Here is a 20,127-nt window from a genome sequence, read left to right on the forward strand (position 1 = left end):
TCATTATTAATCTTGGGTTCTGTGCATACAGATTTCCATTTGTTTTTTTGAAAGGAACTTTTTGATAAATCGGCAATGTATCAATAGAGCGGTTTAAACAAAATGTAAATTTTCACTCTGTTGTTAGGGTATTTTTCCTCAGTGCTTCTGAAGAGCTCAAGAGTTTATGTGACATGCAATCACTTTAATAGGCCCCCGGCCACACCTATTCCATTAGCTTTGCACGAACAACACGGTGAATGTGAACATCGTCATATGATGAGCAACACAAGATTTGTTTTCAGACCAGCACATCCTTAAAGCTGATTTATACCATTAAAATTACAGTATTGGTACACAGTTGGTGCTTTACGCTTTGAGAGAAAAATTAAAACACATCAATATTCCCTCAAGGCAGACACTGAAAAAGGTAAGCACTTACAACTTCACACAGAGTGACTACCTGGAATGATGATCTGGGGAGGCAGAAACTCTTGATTCGTTAAAGAGGCAGCTGGATACCGTGATTGTAGATTTCTATCTTTAGTTTTCCATGGTTTTATAAGGTTCAACAGAAAACATTAATGTGGGTGTATTTACGTATACTGCATTTAATTTATTTGAAGTTATTCACAAAAGCAAGGGCACTGTGGAATCCTCATAGAATTTGCGTCTCTAAAGCAGACATTTATAATGAAATATTTTCGTACGGTCTGTACCAGAGATATGGAACGCGGTTGTGTTAGGTATTTGACTGCGTGACTGCACTGCTGTCAGAATACATTTCCAAATAAAAGTGAAACTATGATACACTAAATCCGACCTCTCAATATAGTTAACATCAGAAAACAATGATAATACGTTGGACAAGATCTAATTCTACCAAAGCAAACCCTGATGTTATCGGTGTTGAAAGTGCATTCAAATAGTTTAAGGACATGCGGTAAGTTGATACTGATGGGAACCTAAATTTGTCAAAATCTGCTTTTACGTACACCTAGTAATCGACTTATTTGCTCACAGAAAAATAGCCCAGATCAATTAAAATATGTTTTCTAAAGTATCAAGAACAGTTTTATTTTGTTTATAAAACTTTTTTTTAGATAATTGTAATAGTTACTGCGATTCACAGGACAATGCTCCGATAAAGCAAAACGATTTTTAATTTGTATCTGGTCTTTCTAAATAGACTTCTTGTTTAGTGGTTGTTGTAGCTTTCGTTTTATTTTCATTCTCTTTTCTCGTATTCGTCTCGTTCCTTTTTATTTTGTGAATTGCAAGACAGTAATGTGTAAGCAACCAGTGTTGCCCCCTTCTCCCATCCACGATATAGTCGATGTGACTACCATCTATCCGTACAAGGTATTGGCGAAAATCAATGTAAATAGGCCGTTGCAATCTCACAACATTGTAGTTTCTACTGGTGGTACTGCTTTAGGTCGATGCACCATTGCGCTCTACATTGTCTTTTACAAAGCACGAAACTCACAGACTAAAATGTAAAGCTCAATTGAAAGTCAATCAATTTAACGTGAAGGAAGCATTTACAGTATTAAATATTTATGTTAAAATATCCCCGCACCATTTACAGTTCATTGGCTGTATTAATGTACGTCAATGAAAGAAATACGCTTGTACAGTCAGTCGCCTTGTCTAGTTTCAGTATTAAAATTAAACTCGGTTTGAATGTAACTGTTAAGATCTCATCAGTGTAAGTTTCATATTTGGTTATAGTTTCAAATAACTTACTGTCAGATGTGGGTTTTAATATATTGACACTATCAGTGATATAATCTGACATTACCTTCAGTAATAACAGATCGGATAATATATCATCGATCGGTTATTTCACCTCGCACTCTACTTCTGACCTGTTTCCGTACAGAGAGGAGTTACCGATTAAACCTGGAAGAGTGGAGTGGTGTGGCCTGGCTTTCTCCAATTAGCCAACATATACATTTGCTGAAGGTCCAATTCCAACCATGGCTGGAAGGAAAGCCCTGGTGGAGCCGTTCGCTGTCCATTACCTGCGAGTGCTGAAAGAACTCCTCGCCTTCGTCCTCTTCAGTTACACGGTCTTACTGGGAGCTTTGGTGATAGCTGGATGGACAACTTATTTACTGGTCGTTAAGTGATCGTTTTCTGGTCTATAAGATGGAAGAAATGCTTCGAATAGGATATATGCCACCCTTTAAGTAATGAGAAACTGCTTAATGCCTAAGGAATAGAAGATTGTTTTTGCACTATCCCTAGATCATACGAAAACGTAATATAATCAGGTACAAGCAGTGTATCTCTTTAATTCTCCTTTTGGTAAATTTGTTGAAATAGGTGTTAATTTTGCTGTTATATCAAGTATGTAGATGCTATATTCACATTGAGGTATACACAAATGAATAAAACAAAGAAAATAAGCAAAGCAAACACGAGGCTTTGTATTTGTGACATAGAATGGTGTCTATTTGTACCTATTGTTACACATTTTAAAAACCCCAAAGACTTAATAGGTTCAGTGATCTAACTCATGGGATTTGCTCAGATGAGTTTGTGTTTTTGATAAGGAAAATTTATTGAAGAAGAGAAAACTGTTGGCCAAGAAAATTAAAAAGGGACCAAATATGGATCAATGCATCAAATAAAAAGAGATAAAACACCAGAGCGAAAGTATGAAGAAAAATATAAAATGGCAAAATCGAGAAAAAAAGATTTAATGCAAAAGTGACGTCAGCAAAAGGCTAATAATTTATAATAACAAGAAACCCCAAAATAAATTTTACAACTAGAAATGCAGCTAAGAATAAGAATTATTTTTAAATTGTGTTACAATTCGTATTCTATTCTCGTTAAACTTTAAAAATCAATTCACCAAACTTGCTGCGGTCAGATTCATACCATTCAGAATCCCGGGATTATTTATAACAAATTTGTCTTAAATGTTACATCTTTGAGGACCAAATATATATATATTTTAAAAACATACTGACACGCAATTCTAGGCCTTAAATAATAAATCCAGCAAAACACAGCAGGTTTGAAAATTCATCTTTTAACGAAAAATAGGAGAATGCCTTTTTTAATGCCCTAAGTCATTAATTACAGAAAGAAAAAATAGGCATCCTCCACTTCTTGTTGAAGAATTTTACCTCCCTGTTTTATAGATACCGCGTATGAAGCTTTCTGTTTTTTGCTATCAGGTGCTCCGTGTGGAAACTTACTTTAATAATCTTCCTCTGCCAACTCTGCTGGCATGGATTTTTTTAAAAACCCAGCTCGAGTAAAAAAAAATCATTAGTATACTGATACTGTACAATACAATTATAAATCAGTAGTATACATATACTATACAATTATATATCAGCAGCATACAGATGCTGTATAATACAATTATAAATCAGTATTGTACAGCATGCTAATGAAAATATTGTTCATTTTATTGGTTCCAATACTTTTTCATTTTTTCAAAAAGTATTTTCGCTGTAAAGTGAAATTCTTTAGAAAGTTGTGTAACAAACCTACAGACTTTACACGACATTCCACTCTCCAACTGTAAACGGATCACTTGCTTTCCAACTTTGTTGAGGCTGAAGGAAATAAAACTGACCAGGTTGCAACTAACCTCACTGATTTTTACATTTTTATTTTTGTTCTGCAATTGCCTTGTGTTTGCAACGTTTAGGGATATTTTACTGTTGAGCATACAGCGCGATATGGAATTTTTATGTCGTGCACATACCCATATAAAGTAGGTCCAATATAAAGATTAGTGGCTGTGGGCGAGCCTCGCAATTTGATCCAGCATTTGGTGTTTGTAGGTTTGTAGGTATTTTGTTGGGTTTGCTATCCAGATAGAGAGGGGCTGGTTTGGTTAGTCCCTCTTTTTTATATATATTTTATTCCTTCCTCTCTTCAGGTTTGTGTTTTAACATGTTTTAAACCTGTGTGGCTTCTCGTCTCTGCTTTTTGAGTAAGAGTAAAGTGCCAGTTGCTTGGCGATGGTCCAGCAACAGAGGTCAGATTTTGAAAACATTCTTCTGCTTTAGCCTCAGGGATGGCATCATTTTTCTAGCTGTTCTAGAGATGGAGGGTCTGTCTGCAACTACTTCAGTGGGCTACTAATAGGAAGAAGTCCAAAAGTTTTCCAGTATGCTAAGGGGAGCTCTATGGCAAATGCCAGGAGCAAAAATCCTAAATTGGTGTTATTTGCATTTTTAGTGCATATGGGAATAAAGATTGCACAGCCCCAGTGTTCAAACTATGACCTGTAGGCCATATGTTGTCCACGTGACCTATCAAGCTTGTCCAGGCAAATTCAATTTGCACACATTTCTGGCTTGAAGTTTATTCTGTTTGAATTTCTTCAGCCCAGAGTTTTGGAAGAGGCTGTTCTTAGTACAGTTGCCTAACTGGTAGATAAATGTTAAATCAGAACACCAAAGTTTGTTAGCTTGAAATGTAAACAAATTATTGGGAACATTGATGTATACACCTAATTGGCCCACAAAATTAAAAAGCTTGGACATTGTTGCTGTCGCCCCACATGGTAGTCCAATTTAAAGTGTAAGATGGTTGTGAACCTTTTAACTGGTGAAGGGTTTGTGATTTTGTCCTGGTAGGACTGGGTGAATACATTTTTTTATTTGCAAGTACTGGAAGAAATTGTGTTCCCTCAGCTGGTGGTTGGCTTTTAAACAATTTCAAATGGTTTGTCAATGAGCTGAGAGGCTTCTTAGACCCTAAAGTTTAATGGCATAGAAGGAGGCCATTCGGCCCATCATGTCTGTGCCGGCTGAAAAAGAGCTATCCAGCCTAATCCCAAGGACAAACAATGCAAGGGAAGACACAATAATACACAAGGGAATACACAATAAATGGGAGGATACGGAGAGGTGTAGAGGAACAGAGAGACCTTGGAGTGCATGTCTACAGATCCCTGAAGGTAGCAGGACAGGTAGATAAGATGGTTAAGGAGGCATATGGGATACTTTCCTTTATTAGCCAAGGCATAGAATATAAAAGCAGGGAGGTTATGCTAGAAATGTATAAAACATTGGTTAGGCCATAGCTTGAGTACTGCGTACAGTTCTGGTCACCACATTACAGGAAAGATGTGATTGCACTAGAGAGGGTACAGAGAAGATTTACGAGGATGTTGCCAGGACTGGAGAATTTTAGCTATGAGGAAAGATTGGATAAGCTGGGATTGTTTTCTTTGGCACAGAGGAGGCTGAAGGAAGATTTAATTGAGGTGTATAAAATTTTGTGGGGCCTAGATAGAGTGGATAGGAAGGACCTATTTCCCTTGGCAGAGGGGTCAATAACCAGGAGGCATGGATTCAAAGTAATTGGAAGAAGGATTAGAGGGGAGCTGAGGAAAAGTTTTTTCACCCAGGGGTGGAACTCACTGCATGCAAGGGTGATAGAGGCAGAAACCCTCATTGTATTTAAAAGGTGCTTGGATAGGCACTTGAAGTGGCTCAACCTACAAGGCTACGGACCAAGAGCTGGAAAGTGTGATTAGGCTGGATGGCTCTTTTTCGGCCAGCACAGACATGATGGGCCGAATGGCCTCCTTCTCTGCCTTAAATTTCTATGATTTTATGATAAAGTGTTATAAATTCAAGTCCTTGCTGAGGATGCTGGGATGTAAAGGGTTTCACCACATAAGCGATGTCTCTTGTACCTTGAGTGGAATGTGAAATTAGGTGGCACAATAAGAGTGGGCACATAGGAAGATTGTCTGATTTAGGGCGGTTGACAGCCTTGATCTATGTACATCAGTGCTACAGTAAAGCACTTGCCCAGATCAATATCAAATGCATTTCTGGTATCTATTGATAGTAGCAACAGTTGAAAAGGTCTTGTGTTTGGATAGCTACAACCATTTGAAATCTTCTATTCTAATCTGGAAATCTATTTGTATATCAGTGAAGACAGTTTGGGGATCATGACTGGGAGCATTTGGGACAGAGCATGTGACCTATTCCTCTTCAGTACACTGATGACATCCAGCAAGAATGAGAGGTGGCCAGGTAACCTTGTATATCTTTAGCTTATGCTATGGATTTAGATTTGTGTAGGTTTGGGAACCATCTCTTACTCTTCACTATTCCCTTCTCTACTTTCTTGCTTCACGGTTTTGGGATTAACCAGATGGTCTGCAATGTCTTCTGGTTTTGTACTTTTCCGTGTTCCTGATTTCTTTAGGCCTGTTGTAGCTCTTCCTTACCCACCAAATAATTACATTACCAAAATATATTCAATTCCTTTTTAGGATTATTTTTCTTTTCTGAGAAATATTTTTCATAAATAAAAAGAGTCCCATTATAAATGAATTGCTTTACACCAGCACCTTACTCTCCATTGCACCCATTGGCTGTTATGTGTTGCTGCTGTACTAACCAGTTTGTAGATTCATTTAAATGAAGAGACATTCTTTGGCACAGGATTACACAAAGTTAGCTGAAAGAAGTCACACTTTACTCTAGTGGTTTTAGCAATAGAGCAATAGAACAAAGAACACAAGAGCAAACCTGTGTCGGGCTTCTTCAGCTAAATGGTATTGTGGTAAATGGTAAATGGTACAGTGAGACATCACCATCCATTGTGCATGATAATTGAGCTTGATATTAACATGCTTACAGTAAATGACAACTCAGCATAAAAATCTATAGTGCCTCTTAAATACTGGCAGATGATTGTTACCAGTTTGACCTCTGAATGTCACAACAAAACATTATCTGTTTGTTCAGCAAGTTCTTAATAATTCAGATCGTCCTGTAAAAAGAGTTTAGTACTCAATTGAAGTGGAAACCTCATCAATAAATATAGTCAAACAACAACTTGCATTTATGTCACATCTTTAATGTAGAAAAATGTCTCCAGGCACTTTACAGAGGGAAAAATCGTTCTAATTACAAACAATTGCAAAGTAGTTGTTCAGATCGTGCCTTTATCTGTTGAAATTTGGGGTCCTCAAATGATTATGATGGAGTTTCTGCCAGCACCAGGAAAAATATTTTTGTTAAAATGGAAGACATATGTGAAGAAGGTTTCACTGTTATGTATGACAAAGAATAATGGCAAAAATACCAATGTCACAGTCAAGAAGAAATGTGCATATAATAAACGTATCGGGGTGGAAAAACGACTCCAATTCCCTCACCAGCACTCAACTCCAAATCTGGCTCCGTTCTCTGGCCCACAGCTGTAATAACATTACTTCTTTTGCTGACATACTCAACAAAGGCCATGGCGCCATTTTCAATTCCCTTGTCCTCAATAGATTGTCTAACCCCAGCCATTCCCCTAGGACATTAGCCACCCGTGCATCCTCAAATCTGAGGGCAGCAAGCTTGAATACCTGGTTATCTACCACCAAATGTAACTTGATCACTTCAAACAGTATCACTTTACCAGTCCTGCAGTGAAATCCATCTACTATTCAAGGATCATTCTGGGAAGCATGTAGAACTCCAATTTCCCTTTCTCCACTATAAACCATCTCCATTGATTTATCTCCTCCATACCCCACCTCCCACCCAACCACCCTCATCTGTGATACCAGGTGCTCAGGGATTTATCTCCAAAATTGAGGCTATCCACTCAGCTACTTTTGCCTCCTCCAGCCACACCATTTTGTCTACCATGCCCCCGCCCAGTGTGCCTGACCCAATTTCCAGCCCATAATACTATGTAGTTTCTCCTCCAGCTCCTGACAACTCAACCACCTTCCATCTGCCCAATGTTTGCCAATATCAACTTATCCTTAGGCATTGTCCCTCCCCACCCCCTCACACACTCACATAAAAAAACTGCTGTGATCACTCCCCTCTTTAAAAAAAACCACCTTTTTCTTTGCTATTGTATTTAACCACTGCTCCATCTCTAACCTTCCTCTCCTCCTATTCCCTTGAATACCTCTGATGTGGAGATGCCGGTGATGGACTGGGGTGGACAAATGTAAGGAATCTTACAACACCAGGTTATAGTCCAACAATTTTATTTTAAAATCACAAGCTTTCGGAGATTATCCCCTTCGTCAGGTGAATGAGTGAAAGGTTCTCTCATGAAACCTTTCACTCATTCACCTGACAAAGGGGATAATCTCCGAAAGCTTGTGATTTTAAAATAAAATTGTTGGACTATAACCTGGTGTTGTAAGATTCCTTACACTTGAATACCTCATCACACCAAACTTTGCATGACCACTAATCCCTATTCAAATTAACTTCACTTTGGTTTCTCTCTGACCACAGCACCGAGACTGCCCTATTCAAAGTCATGAGATATTCTGTATGGCTGCAACTGACGGGCTCTATCCTTCAACTCTCCATCACTTTGAACACTTTTGATCATTCCATCTGCCTCTGACACATCTCCTCCATGATTGACCTCAATAGCACTGCCTTATCCTGGTTCCATTTGTACTGGTTCCAATGTAATTAGCACATGTTCTCTAATGGCTTCTGCTTCCATGCCCAAACAGTCATCTTTACTATCTCTTTAAGTTTTCATCCTTGGCCCCCTTTTATTCCTTGTTTAAATGCTACCTCTCAAGGAGGTCATCCACATACATGTGGATAGCTTTGATATGTGTGCCAATGTGCCTCAATTCCATGCCTGTATGACACTAAATCTATGATGAGGCAGAACATACTTCAGCTCAAGATCAGTAATGCTGAATCCAATCTGTTCAGCTCCCATCAGAAACTTCCCACCTTAGTCACTAATCTCATCTCCTTCCCAGCAAGACTGAACCTAATGGTGCACAATCTTGTTTTCTTGATTGATCCTCAACTGAGCTTCAGATTTCAAATCAAAGAATGCCAACCTCCAACTCCAGAACATTGCTCATTTAAGATTCCTGTTAAAGTTCCACATCCCTTAAAAATTAATACATGCTTTTGTTAGACCAAGCCTTGATTTCTGCAATTCTCTCCCCATGGAGTTCCCAAGCTCCATGCTACATAAACTCCCAACTTATCCAGAATTTTGCTGCTTGACCGTTATCCTACAAGCATAACATCCATAGTTTTCACTGATCTCCCCAACTTCCCGTGGCATTGACTTCAATATACCCATCTTTGTTTTCAAATCGCTCAATAGCTTGACTCCCAGCTACCTTTGCAATATTTTTCACCCCATGTCCCAAATTGCACCATCCACTCTTCCAACTCTAGCTCACTGTGTATTCCTGCCTCCTTCTGCTCCACCATCTGTGGCAGCCACCTGAGACAATTCTCCTGCACGTTGGAATTCGCTTTCTAAATCTCCCCACCTTTCTACCTCTCACTACCTTCAAAACCTCCTCAGATCATTTTTTTTCAACTTTGACTTCGTTCACCTCCCATAGCTTTTTTCCCACCTCCTGCTCAATGTCTTTCAATCCCCTTGTAAAACACTTTGGGTTGTTTCATTATGTGAATGGTGCTATAAATGCAAATTGTTGTTATCAAATAAATATAGTGTCGTTTTATGAGTCTATACGTGGTAGGTATTTAAACTTTATAATTTTATTTTAATTTATGAATTCTTCCTTTTGTATCATCCTGATTTGTGCTGCTTTGGTTTAAGCTAAGAGCCTGTAGGAATTTCCACAGCCTCAACCTATCTTACAGCCAGCATTGAAACCCAGTTAATTATCCTTCTCTCCCAGTGACTGTTTGATAACCAGTAGAAATTAGAAATTCACTCCTTATGGAAAGCCAAGTATGAAAGTCAGCCAAAACTCAGATTTCAATCTGTTTTCCAGTCCAACACAATGCATTAACATCGTGCTCCTGTAGAAGGTTTCTTTAATAAATTCTCCTAGACAAACAGATATTTTATTTCAAAATGATGTCCAAGACAAAATGGATTTCCCCAACATTTCCACACATTGGAGCAAGGTGGAAAATCCATTAACAAATTTAAAGAACCCCTGCAGTGCGTGTCTCTTGAGGAAAAGCCAGCAGGGGAAACTGGAAAAAATGAACACATCCATTCATATCAGAATCGAGTGACCCCCCTCTGCCCAAAGAAGTGAGGGGAGTGTCCATTACCCTAATATAAAATGGGTGTTGTGTAGCTCTCCAAAGCTAAAAAAATTAAGCAGCTTTGATCTTCATAGATGTCACCATAGTAACTCTATTCTAGAAGAATACCAAGAAAAATGAAACTAGCTAAGTACAGCAGCGTTCTCACTCTCCCTCCCCACAACAGTCTGCATAAGGTCAGTCGGGAGAGGATGACAGTCCTAATTACAAGGCAAAGCACAAAGGGAGAAAGAGAGGATTGTTCAGTGGAAAAGCCAAGTTTAACTGGCTACATTATACTGCAGCTGCCCTTCTGTGACTCATCTGATTGGTATCTGATGTAAGATTAGCTGTACTGTATTAATATGGAGCTAGTATTCAGTAGCACAGTGTTTCACAAGCATAGTAGAATATCGAGAGATTACCATTGTGTTCAAATAAATAATCTGCTTTTGTTTGTGTCTGTACTCTGTCTCCATCTATTATCTGAACCTCAGTCTAGCCCAACCTCACTCAGGGCTACGCTGCCCAAAGGATCATTGTGTTAACTCCACCAGGGAACACATCATTGAAGTTTGTGTGTGTGTGTGTGTATGTGAGAGAGAGAGAGAGAGAGAGAGAGTGGGAAGAAAATTAAAATAAAAATGATCACATACAAAGGACAATCTATTTGCCATACTGGATAACTTTACTTCTTTTTAATCCAGTGTAGCAATTAAGATCTGAGAAACTGCATCCTGTGTAACTATTGTTAATCCAGGTTGTTAGGAAGAAAGGATTTGTATTGTTAGCTTTGTAGTTTCCTGCTGAGATGATGATGTCATTAAGTATAGGGACGTTCTTGTTGTAAGAACTAGGCAAGAAGTCTACTGACGATGAGTTTGGCCATTTCTTTGATAATCTTTAATAAAGGTGCATGGTTGTTAAGGTTTTTGTTTGAGAGAACAGAAATAATGACTAAATACAACAAGCAAGTTTTTTTTTACAAGATGGCAGTGCGCTGTGAGGTTCCTGGGATCTTTTCAGTAGTTCTAGATTTCAAAAGTTTTTTAAAAATGTATGAGTCTAGAAATTTTGGTGGTCACACTCCACCACTGGAAATGTGTTGAGGCAGGACTTCTGCCCACCTGTCTGGCCTGGCCCTGATCCTGTCCTAAATTCTGTGGATGGAGTAATTTGAATAATAGGGACAGGTTTGGCACTACTAGAGCACCTACCCTGTGGTGGGGGGTGTCCCAGAATTCCACACTGGCACCTTGCTACTGACCAGTCCGGTCTAAGTGTTGAAAGGTCACAATTTAACTGTTACTCCCTTGCTGTTGAGATCGATTGCCATTTGGATAAGGCAATGTGGGACCCTCATACGGCACTTGTGCAGCAACTATGCTTCATTCTGTCATACTTAGCGCTGGTTGTAAACTGGGCGGGACTGGCAGGATTTACAGGGAAGGTTGGAATTCTACCAGTCGTGTCTCCAAGTTTGATGTTAAAATGGAGGGGGAGGGGGGGAGGCCAGAAGAAGCGTTTGCCCCCCATGTCAGAATTTTTCAGGGTGGTCATCCCAAATTCCTGTCCCCCTTTTCCAGATCACAATGAGGCTGCACACAAAACAATCCAGAATTTCTAAGGCATGATGTCCAAATCTCAAGCAAAGCTTGTTTTTAAATTGATCTCTCTAAATTCAGCTTAATCGGCTACTTAAATTGCAAAAAGTGCATTGAGTCCCAATGCTGATAATAAGGACCTTTATTTCTCGCTCTTTGCATCAGTACAGTTTTATATTCTGCCTCAATGTGACAAGACCTATGCTTTTACGGGTTTCTGTGTAAATTTTAATTTTAAAAAAGTGCATATTGAATATTCTCTTTTAGCTAAGCTGTGTAGTTTCAAACAAGCCTGTTCATGTTGTGCACATCTAGGGACTCAATCTCTTGGGTTTCCAGGGCTTACACATAGGTGCTTTCAGATAGTATTATACTGGTATCAATTATCACATAATAAAGGAGAGCCTTCACAGGTTAAGGGAGGAAGTTAAGGATACAAAGAAAGTAAAGACACAGCCATCATCAATATCTCCTTTAAAAATCAAATGGTTAAAGTAACAATGATTATTTTTTGTATTTATTTTCCCTCTCTCTCTTCATTTCGAATTTTCTTTTTAATAAAACTTTGTGTCTTGTGTGTTCATTTATCTATGTCACGACTGGAAAGCCATCGTTCAATGTCCTTCTTCCTCAATGTTAAGTCTCTGTTTTTCTCCTTTCTAATTTTTAAGAACATGTATGCAGGGCATAAAATTCTATTCGGGCCTAATGGTGCAACCAGCAGATCTCCTGACAGGGGCCGGAATTTGGGGCAGAACTCTGTTCTACCAGGACCCATTTATGCTGGTCGGCAAAATTCCAGTGGGGGAGGAGCAAGAGAACAGAACTTCTGCCCATTCCCCACATCAAGATGGCATATCTGAGGGTGTTCCTGGGCTACCCTGGGAAATCTGCTCATTACACCCTCAGTTGGCCTCAATGCAACTCTCCCTAGCTGAGAGCTGGCGCAAGTTTTGTGGAGGACCCAGGAAAGATTCCAGACTTTGCATAGACGAAAGTAAATGATCACATCTAGAAGCTCCAAAGGAGCTTAAGATTTTAATCTTCAGCCCAAGAAGGGACTTGTCCTCCTAGCTAAGCAGCTTTGGACTACTCCAAGCTCTGTTGGCTTATCAGAGCAATTGTGCTCTTATCGGTATGGGCTGCCCACTCCAACCATGCTACTGACCCCATCCCATCAAATTGCATTTATACAGCGCCTTCAACATAAAAGACCCATGTCTTTATTTTTTGCCAAATATGGGCTAACAATTAACAATTAACCCCAATTCGTGGTAAATCGCTTACTGGAGAATATGTGGGATATCCAACCCAGAAGGTAGAAAAACACCACATCACTAGACCAATTTGTGCAGGCTAAATCAATTCAGCACCAAAATCACATTTATACTAATTCAAACTGAGTTGGCTGCTTAAACAGATACCATTGTTCTTACTGCTCCCCTCATTATATCCACATGAACACAGTCTCTGATGGTAAAAACATAAGATTACTTTCTTACAGAATTCCTACAGCTCCAGCACAGAAAATAGAATATTGAAGACCATGGGGGAGTCCTGGATTATGAGGATGTCTTTTCCATGAAGATCAAGTACAATTCTGAAGGATGACACTGTCAGTCTATTTTTTTTTAATCGTTCATGGGATGTGGGCGTCACTGGCGAGGCCAGCATTTATTGCCCATCCCTAATTGCCCTTGAGAAGGTGGTGGTGAGCTGCCTTTTTGAACCGCTGCAGTCCGCGTGGTATTTTGATTGAATTAGCCGTCAATCAACAACGGTGCCTTACTCTGTGACAAGGAAACCAATCCTAAATCCACTTTACAATGGATTCCTAATTGCTTAGCAATCATGGTACCATCTTCACCCAGCAGTTAATTAACAACTGGCAAAGCACCATAGAAATTACATCTGTCTGTCAAATTGTATGCATCAACACTTCTTAAAACTGTTTTCCCAGGGATTCTTTTATCAGCTGCCTGGTTTTCATTTTTAACTTAGAGACAGAATAGCTTTCAATTTAGACCTAGCCACTTTTTAAAAATACATAAAGACATTAATTACCAATTTGTCACAATTATGTCTGTATCTACTACACTGGTAGTGTGTTGCACCTGATTTCTCCTCTGTATTTGTCCCTATTTAAACAAAGAGACTGGTATTGAGAAACATAATACTGTGAATATTAAAAATGTGTACACACATACACAGCACTGAGATCCGGCTAAAAGCAGCAGATTTCACACTTCATCAGTCTCTGTAGTCTCAGAGACTATATTACAAGGATGGTTTTCTATTCCTCTACTTATTCTTTATGCTTATTACACTGCCGTGACTAAAGCTGTGTGAGCACCCTGCTGTACACTGTGACAGACCTGCTATTTCTAATTAAGGTAACTGTGGCGTGCCAGAAACAATAGTAGCGATACAGGTTTATTTTTAGCTTCTGAGACCCAGACATAAAGAGGCAGGCCAGTTATTGTACCCTACCTCATGTGAAATTCCACCGGACATCCATCTTACCTCCAGAATACCTTTCAGACTGCACAGGAGTACCATATGGGCCAGATAAAATATTAACTGCCCTCAGTTCTATCTGCAATCCTCACCTCCAAGATTGTAGTTAGCATTACCATGCCCTCTCTGTCTGGGTTCTACAGGATAACACAAGCCACTCTGCTCCAAAAAGATTTTCATCACAATTAAATGATTTAATACATTTTACATACATTTGACCGTAGTAAATTATTACAGTTTTCTGGTTCTCCATATATAAGAACATATATAAGAACATGCTGTGCTCTGGTTTTACTCTATTGTTTAGTTAATGTTCTCAATACAAAGCAAAGCTGTCTCATATCTAGCTCTGTATTACTGACTGTAGGGTTGTATTGTATGTCCATCTGCACTTCTATACTGTTCATACTACTGCTTTAATATTACCTTAGCTCTTATTCTTGTCCTGTACTTTTACCCTCTCTAAGTTATTTTTTACTACAACAACAACGACTTGCATTTATATAGCGCCTTTAACATAGTAAAATCAAATCTCAGGGAGCCCCTCCTCTCTCAAGTCCCGAGGCGCTTCACAGGAGCATTATCAAACAAAATTTGACACTAGCATTCATACATCTTTTCTGAAAAATTGTCATGTCTATATATGTCATTATCAAAAAGGCAGTGGTGTCACTCCTATCATTGGCAGATCTAATTATTGGGCTTTTGGGCTGGCTGAATTTTTCTGCTTGTTCACTTCTAAGACCACAATAATTGAAAGAAATACTTGCATTTCTACAGCACCGTATCACATCTCAAAGCACTTCACACTTTTGGAGTCCAGTGACTGTCATGCAGAGAGAATGTGTTACCTCACAGAAAGCAATGAGATGCATGATCAGTTAATCTGTTTTGTTTTGGAATTGGCTGAGAGAGCAATGTTGGCCCAGGCACTTGGAGAGCTCCTTACTGTTCTTTGAGAACTGTGCCTCCTCCCTCACTGTTGCTGCTGTCAACCTACTCAACCGCAGCCTTACTTCTGCCTTCATCCCCACCAGGCTCCTCTTGGCCTCCCACCCCCGCCATTCCTATACAATTCTAAAGGTCACAGCCTTACATTTGACAGCTGCAGGCTTGAGGGTACGCTTATGCACGACCAACCTGGTCATTCATCACCAGGTTTGACTAAACCACCTCAGGCAATATCACCTCTCCCTCTCAGCTGCCAAATCCTCCTACTATTTCAGGTTCATCTTAGTGGGCAAAGACAATTCCAAAATCCTCTCCGCCTGTAGCCTGCTGCCCCACACCTTCCAACCTCATGCCAAGTGTGAGGAGCTCATGAATTTGTTCATCATCAAAATTGAGACTATCTGCTGAGCTTCCTCAGCCTACTCCTGCACCAATGGATACCTTGCTTCAGGCCAGCCCCCTTGACCTCTCATCAGATTCATCTTCTTCATAAGACCTACTATCTTTTTCCTTAACCCTTCTCCTGACTCAACCTCTGATCATTGAACCTTTCCTTGGCACAATTATTGCTGACATCATCAGTTTCTCACTCTCCTCTGACATTGTCTCTTCCCTCTTCAAAACTGTTATCAAGTCGCTCTTTAAAAATTCCACCCTGAACTCCTCCATCCTCTCTAACTACTCCAAACTCCTCTCTAACCACTCCAAATTCCCCTTCTTCTCTAAAATCTTGAACCATACACCCATGCACACCCTTGTTCAAAAAAGGATGTGACGATAAGAACATAAGAACATAAGAACATAAGAAATTGGAGCAGGAGTAGGCCAATCGGCCCCTCGAGCCTGCTCCGCCATTCAATAAGATCATGGCTGATCTGATCCCAACCACAAATCTAAAGAACACAAGAAGTCGGAGCAGGACCCGGCCACATAGCCCCTGGGCCCTCTCCGCCACCCACAGGGCATTGACCGATCCGAACTCAGCTTCATGTCCAATTTCCTGCCCGCTCCCCATAACCCCTAATTCCCTTTACTTCTAGGAAACTGTCTATTTCTGTTTTAAATTTATCTAATGATGTAGCTTCCACAGCTTCCTGGGGCAGCAAATTCCACAGACCTACCACCCTCTGAGTGAAGAAGTTTCTCCTCATCTCAGTTTTGAAAGAGCAGCCCCTTATTCTAAGATTATGCCCCCTAGTTCTAGTTTCACCCATCTTTGGGAACATCCTTACTGCATCCACCCGATCAAGACCCTTCACAATCTTATATGTTTCAATAAGATCGCCTCTCATTCTTCTGAACTCCAATGAGTAGAGTCCCAATCTACTCAACCTCTCCTCATATGTCCGCCCCCTCATCCCCGGGATTAACCGAGTGAACCTTCTTTGTACTGCCTCGAGAGCAAGTATGTCTTTTCTTAAGTATGGAGACCAAAACTGTATGCAGTATTCCAGGTGCGGTCTCACCAATACCTTATATAACTGCAGCAATACCTCCTTGTTTTTATATTCTATCCCCCTAGCAATAAAAGCCAACATTCCGTTGGCTTTCTTGATCACCTGCTGCACCTGCATACCAACTTTTTGATTTTCTTGCACTAGGACCCCCAGATCCCTTTGTACTGCAGTACTTTCCAGTCTCTCGCCATTAAGAAAATAACTTGCTCTCTGATTTTTCCTGCCAAAGTGCATAACCTCACATTTTCCAATATTATATTGCATCTGCCAAATCTCCGCCCACTCACCCAGCCTGTCTATATCCCCTTGCAGGTTTTTTATGTCCTCCTCACTCTCTACTTTCCCTCCCATCTTTGTATCATCTGCAAATTTTGATATGTTGCACTCGGTCCCCTCCTCCAAATCGTTAATATAGATTGTAAAGAGTTGGGGACCCAGCACCGACCCCTGTGGAACACCACTGGTTACTGGTTGCCAGTCCGAAAATGAACCATTTATCCCAACTCTCTGCTTCCTGTTCGATAACCAATCCTCCACCCATGCCAGAATATTACCCCCAATCCCGTGATTTTTTATCTTAAGTAATAATCTTTTATGTGGCACCTTGTCGAATGCCTTCTGGAAGTCTAAATACACTATGTCCACTGGTTCCCCTTTATCCACCCTATACGTTATATCCTCGAAGAACTCAAGCAAATTTGTCAGACATGACTTCCCCTTCATAAAGCCATGCTGACTTTGTCCTATTAAATTATGCTTATCTAAATGTTCCGTTACTGTCTCCTTAATAATAGACTCCAAAATTTTACCCACCACAGATGTTAAGCTAACTGGCCTATAATTTCCAGCCTTCTGCCTACTACCCTTTTTAAATAACGGTGTTACATTAGCAGTTTTCCAATCTGCCGGGACCTCTCCTGAGTCCAGGGAATTTTGGAAAACTATCACCAAAGCATCCACAATCCCTACTGCCACTTCCCTCAAGACCCTAGGATGGAAGCCATCAGGTCCAGGGGATTTATCCGCCTTGAGTCCCATTATTTTACTGAGTACCATCTCCTGAGTGATTTTAATCGTATTTAGCTCCTCCCCCCCGAGAGTCCCCTGTTTGTCCAGTGTTGGGATATTCTTAGTGTCCTCTACTGTAAAGACTGAAACAAAATATTTGTTCAGCATTTTTGCCATCTCCATGTTTCCCACCATTAATTTCCCGGTCTCATCCTCTAAGGGACCTATGTTTGCCTTAGCCACCCTTTTTCTTTTTATATAACTATAGAAACTCTTGCTATCTGTTTTTATATTTTTTGCTAATTTCTTTTCATAATCTAACTTCCCTTTCTTAATCAATCCTTTAGTTACTTTTTGCTGTCTTTTGAAGAATTCCCAATCTTCTATCCTCCCACTAAGTTTGGCTACCTTATATGTCCTTGTTTTTAGTCGGATACTATCCTTGATTTCTTTACTTAGCCATGGATGGCTGTCATTTCTTTTACACCCTTTTTTCCTCAGTGGAATATATTTATTTTGAAAGTTGTAAAATAACTCCCTAAATGAACACCACTGCTCATGTACCGTCTTACCCTTTAATCTATTTTCCCAGTCCACTTTAATCAATTCCGCTCTCATACCATCATAGTCTCCTTTATTCAAGCTCAGTATGCTTGTTTGAGAATCAACCTTCTCACCCTCTAATTGGATATGGAATTCAACCATGTTGTGGTCGCTCGTTCCAAGGGGATCCTTAACTAGGACATTATTAATTAATCCTGACTCATTACACAGGACCAGGTCCAAGGTTGCCTGCCCCCTTGTAGGATCAGTTACATACTGCTCAAGAAATCCATCCCTGATGCACTCAATGAACTCGTCCTCAAGGCTGCTCTGCCCAATTTGATTTGTCCAGTTAATATGATAATTAAAATCCCCCATAAATATGGCTGTTCCCTTATTACATGCCCCGACTATCTCCTGATTAATACTTCTTCCAGCAGAGTTGCAACTATTAGGAGGCCTATATACTACGCCCACTAATGTTTTTTTCCCCTTATTATTCCTTATCTCCACCCAAACTGTTTCATTATCTTGATGCTTTGTCCCAATATCATTTCTCTGTATTACAGTGATTCCTTCCTTTATTAACATAGCCACCCCACCTCCCCTTCCTTCCTGCCTGTCCTTCCTGATTGTTAAATACCCTGGCATATTTAATTCCCAGTCGTTGTCAACCTGCAGCCATGTTTCTGTAATGGCCACAAGATCATACCCATACGTAGTTATTTGTGCCGTTAACTCGTCCATTTTATTACGAATGCTACGTGCATTCAGATAAAGAACTTTCAAATCTGTTTTGTGACGCTTAGTTCCTGCTTTTTCCTTTTTTAACACTTTACCTATTACTCCATACCTTCTGTCCCTTCCTGTTACGCTTTCCTCTCTCTCCCTGCTCAGGTTCCCAACCCCCTGCCACTTTAGTTTAAACCCTCCCCAACAGCACTAGATAAACCCAGCAACTACAGGCAAGTCAATTTAACCTCGTTGGTGGGGAAGCTTTTAGGAACAAGAATCCTAGACAAAATTAATAGTCACTTGGACAAGTGTGGATTAATAAGGGAAAGCCAGCACAGATTTGTTAAAGGCAAATCGTCGTTTGACTAACTTGATTGAGTTTTTTGATGAGGTAGCAGAGAGGGTTGATGAGGGCAGTGCGGTTGATGTTGTGTATATGGACTTCCAAAAGGCGTATGATAAAGTGCCACATAATAGGCTTGTCAATAAAATTGAAGCCCACGAATAAAAGGGGCAGCGGCAACATGGTTACGAAATTGGCTAAGTGACAGGAAACAGAGGATAGTGGTGAATGGCTGTGTTTCAGACTGGAGGAAGGTATGCAGTGGTGTTGCCCAGGGGTCAGTACTGGGACCACTGCTTTTCTTGATATATATTAATGACTTGGACTTGGGTGCACAGGGCACCATTTCAAAATTTGCAGATGACACAGAACTTGGAAGTATAGTAAACAGTGAGGAGGATAGTGATAGACTTCAAGAAGACATAGACAGGCTGGTGGAATGGGCGGACACGTGGCAGATGAAATTTAACACTGAGAAGTGTGAAGTGATATATTTTGGTAGGAAGAATGAGGAGAGGCAGTATAAACTAAAGGGTACCAACTCTAAAGGGATGCAGGAACAAAGAGACCTGGGGGTAATTGTACACAGGTCATTGAAAGTGGCAGGGCAGGTTGAGAAAGAGGTTAAGAAATCACATGGGATCCTGGGCTTTAGAAATTGAGGCGTAGAGTACAAAAGCAAGGATGTTACGTTGAACCTTTATAAAACACTGGTTCGGCCACAACTGGAGTATTGTGTCCAATTCTGGGCACCGCACTTTAGGAAGGATGTGAAGGCCTTAGAGAGGTTGCAGAAAAGATTTACTAGAATGGTTCCGGGGATGAGGGACCTCAGTTACTTGGATAGACTGGAAAAGCTGGGGTTGTTCTCCTTAGAGCAGAGAAGATTGAGAGGAGATTTGATAGAGGTATTCAAAATCATGAAGGGTCTAGACAAAGTAAATAAAGAAAAACTGTACCCACTGGCGGAAGGGTCG

Source organism: Heptranchias perlo, chromosome 25 (genome assembly GCF_035084215.1).
Source record: "Heptranchias perlo isolate sHepPer1 chromosome 25, sHepPer1.hap1, whole genome shotgun sequence".
NCBI classification, from domain to species: Eukaryota; Metazoa; Chordata; class Chondrichthyes; order Hexanchiformes; family Hexanchidae; genus Heptranchias; species Heptranchias perlo.